Source organism: Schistocerca nitens, chromosome 2 (genome assembly GCF_023898315.1).
Source record: "Schistocerca nitens isolate TAMUIC-IGC-003100 chromosome 2, iqSchNite1.1, whole genome shotgun sequence".
In the NCBI taxonomy this organism is placed as follows: domain Eukaryota; kingdom Metazoa; phylum Arthropoda; class Insecta; order Orthoptera; family Acrididae; genus Schistocerca; species Schistocerca nitens.
The window spans coordinates 816,741,882-816,746,124 of record NC_064615.1 but is presented as its reverse complement, the minus strand read 5'-3'; the positions used below and the strand labels follow the sequence as shown (position 1 = coordinate 816,746,124).

Below are 4,243 nucleotides of genomic sequence, written 5' to 3'. Positions count from 1 at the left end.
AAAGGGAGGTGTAGAATGTAAAAACTGTAGACAGCAAATAATGCAGAGTGTAGGTTGCAAGTGCTATACTGAGATGACGAGTTTGGCATAGGAGAGCAACCATGCCGCAGCCTTTCATAAGCCATAGTAAGCCATATTACTGTTGAGTGAAGAAGAAACACTCAGTCTAACAATCCACATACTCATAATGTGTGGTTGTTTCTGTATGTTGGGATGTATTGTAGTGCGCAAAAATATTCGAACGATCTGAGTTGCTCTCGACGCGATTTCTGGGCAAGTAATTGTTTTCATCAATGGATCTCCAATCACGTAAGCGAACAGTAACGGATTTCGCTACTTATTTTTTCGAACACGCTATATGTGTTTATGTCGAGGGTCAACGTCCACTGCTTGTGCTAATCGTTTATCCTGTACACGTCTTTTTTGCGTTGCTGCTTCCCTTTTGTGGCAACGGTCTTGCCGCAGTGGATACACCAGTTCCCGTCAGATCACTGAAGTCAAGCGCTGTAGGGTGTGGCCGGCAATTGGATGGGTGACCGTCCGGGTCACCATGCGCTGTTGCCAATTTTCGGGGTGCATTCAGCCTCATGATGACATTTGAGGAGATACTCAACCGAAAAATAGCGGCTCCTGTCAAAGAAAACCATCATAACGACCGGGAGAGCGGTGTGCTGACCCCACGCCCCTCCTATACGCATCCTCAGCTGCGGATGACACGGCGGTCGGATGATCCCAATGAGCCACTTGCTGTACTTCCCCTTTTACCACAGCAGGATCTGCTTCAACTATGTACCCCCAGTGAACACTGCCCCATATGAAAATCGATGCAGGGCCGGCCGCGGTGGTCTCGCGGTTCTAGGCGCGCAGTCCGGAACCGTGCGACTGCTACGGTCGCAGGTTCGAATCCTGCCTCGGGCATGGCTGTGTGTGATGTCCTTAGGTTCGTTAGGTTTAAGTAGTTCTAAGTTCTAGGGGACTGATGACCACAGCAGTTGAGTCCCATAGTGCTCAGAGCCATTTGAACCATTTGAAAATCGATGCAGATGTAAATTTAAAATAATACCATGAGACAGCAAACATCAGAAACTTGATATTAAAAATGAGATAAACTCAGTTTCCTTACAATTAATGGCATTTCAAACATGTTAACATTCTGATTAGGGTATACTGAAGTATCTGAGACAGTCAATACCTATAGTTCTACCATATAATTCTTTTAGGAGATTTCGTCACAAAATTTTTTTCATAAATAATAGATTTTGAAATAATTTTCATACTCCCAATGATAATTCGAAGTGTTCTTGGGTTTGAAAATGTCTGGGGCCTTTCAGCACCTTTTAAATTCCACCAAGCTCAGTCTCTGTGATACGAAAAAAATCTGGATGAAGTGCACCCACGGAGAACAATTCACAGTAGACTTCACTACAAAAGCCGCATAAGGCGACTGTATTGTTGTCTTCGAGTTTATTCGCAACACTTACTAAGCATATTGAAACAGCGTAATTTAAGAGGTACTATTGAAATCAACTAGCATAATAAAAAAATCCATGTGTAGTCATCGGAAACGACATGTGTTGTGCTCGAACCCTGAACAAGTCTAAACTTCTTCGTCTCTTCATTCCAGCTTCAGACGGCTCGCTTCTGTTGAAAAAAATTCAATATCTAACATCTGACTGCGTTTAGTTGACAATTTGATCATTTGCTAATTTCGAATCCCTGTTCTCCATAAAACATTACGTCTAGTCATTTCAAGTTTAAACATATGCTCACATTATAGTTTGTGACCACAATTATATTTAACATTTATGTCTGACAATAGATGCCTTACATGAATCCTGACCCAATACGAAAAAATTCGTTATTCAATTTCACGTTCAGACTTTCTACCACTTTCATGCAAGCGAAAAGTTCGATATCTGCCGAGTCAGGAATGACAGTAGATACTGTGCTCTGGTCTCCGGCAACGAAAGCTTTAGTCATGTGATGTTTACAATTTCAAACGTGTGCAAATGTCAGTTACAGTGTAAAAGACTATGCTTTGTGGTTATTTAGGAGTGAATGTTGGGGCTAGGCTTCAGTCCAGTCTGAACAACATCAGCATTGTGCTAAATTAAAAGAGCAATAGGAGGCAAGCGAACCACATATTGATCCACATGCTGTTACGAGTACAGCGAAATTAGTAGTGATACCCTCACCCCAGTTTATCGACAGGGAAGCAAGCAAGGTCAGCTCGGTGAAGCAAAGACGACATGAAACACGACTTCCAAAAGCTACTGGCAAAAACCACTCAATGAGCGGTGGATTGTGACGTTCTCATACAGCACGTCCCACCTTAATCGTCGTCTTAATCCATTTTGCAGTTTGCATAAAAGCACACGCCATGCGAACATCGGTTAATTTTTGATAAACGTAATGAGCGAATTAGGTGGTAGAACTACAGGTATTAGTTCTCTCAGATACTTCACTCATTGTAAAAAATATCTGTTACTGACAAACGGAGGTCATGACGTTTGGATCACAGATTTACTTCAAACTTTATACACCTTTAGTAAACCATTGAAACAACATATTTATTTTTCATCGCTCGTCACATCATTTAATTTTTATGACATTTCAGAGGTAGTAGGACGAAAAAAACACGTTCATTTTCATGAGGTTGTAGTGAATTTCATACTATTTGTATTTTTACATTTTCAAGTATGAGGGACAGGTTTGGAAAGCCCAAGTTAAACCTCGATAAACAATGATGCGAATGACGTGATTCACAATCAGTAACTTGATAAGTCACAGAGTGCCACACCACAAGAGTAATGTAGGATTACTCGTCGGATGTGCTTTAGACATCACACGTTGCAGGATACTATTTGTCAAATAGACATGGAAAACATAAATCGGAAATTCATGCAAATACACGTGTTTTTTTTCTTTGTATTTCATTACCTCTAAAATATCATGTAAATTAAATAATATGACCAGTGATGAAAAAAATAGATTAACAATTAAGTTTGAGCGGTAGCCGAACCGTCATCTCATACATGTTCGCCACACCAAGTTCGAACGCTTATCACTGGACCACCGTGAACTCTGTCGTGCGGTGCTTACACACAGCTAAATAAGGCACATGATAGACGTTTGCAACTTCTCTTGCCATTTTTCTCGGAACTGCCATAGTAGTGCACCTCACTGCTTGCACATTGTGTTGTTTTAATGGCCTACTAAAGGTGTACAAAGTTTAAAGTGAATCCGTGATCCCAAGTCACGGCCTCCCGTTGTGAGACTAAACCAAGTTTTCAGAGGCAGGAGTTCGAGATGTGGCGTTTCGTTGAGTATGGAATAGCTTGAGGGTGATGATGTGATTTAACTGCAGTTCGAATATAGGCTATAACTTTTATGTAACATTATTGCGACTCGTGACCATTCTTACATAAGCTACGTAACTTATGGATGTGTTGGATAAGGTGCTTCTCTGAAACGGTTAGAATGTGCAATATGCAGTGGTCTTCCTCGTTGTAATATCTTTCTAGAGAGTTCTGGAATCTAATAGTGAAGTTGCTACAAAGTGAATAGAACACTTGTGCTACCTAGAGTCCAATAATTTAAGTGATATAGATCAGTTAAATGCACTGAGATAGGTGCTTTCAGTTCGTATATATCAACTTCTCTCATATTTGTATTTAGGAGTGTGACCAAGAATTTTGCATCTTTTTTCTGACTGTGTTAGTTCATTGTAAGAGTACCTTATAATTATGCTGTTTCAGTATACGTGGTAAGTGCTGAGAATGAATTCGAAGACAGCAACAGGGCCACTCTAGCTTTGGTTTCTTCTTGTGTGTCTTTTGTCGTGTGCACTTCTCTCTTTCAAACAATTTTCTTACGTCAAAGACTGAGACGATGGGAACGAAACAGTGCTGAAAGATGCCAAATGCTTTAGAGAGAAAGAATGCTTCGAAGTATCTCACAGAATTTCGGGATTACAGATAATTTTTCAAAATCTCTTTTTTAAAGAAATAGTTTTAAGTAAGCGTCCTGAACGAATTATTGGATAGAATTATATGTATTGTCTCAGACATTTCTGCACATCCTAATCAGAGTGATAACATGTTCTAAATGTCAATAATTGTAAGGAAATTGCGTTTTTAAAAGTTAACAGACACAAAGAGACAGGTAATCCTCTTATAGTTCGCATATGCCACTGAAGATCCTTTGGTGATGACAATATTTTGATTATGTGTCCGGAGCGATT

The 4,243-nt window shown here is 40.1% G+C and overlaps 1 pseudogene; it reads left to right on the top strand.

Annotated features, from left to right (window-relative positions):
* Positions 1–446: 446 nt before the first annotated feature.
* Positions 447–564, top strand: LOC126238012 (5S ribosomal RNA; annotated as a pseudogene).
* Positions 565–4,243: the final 3,679 nt, after the last annotated feature.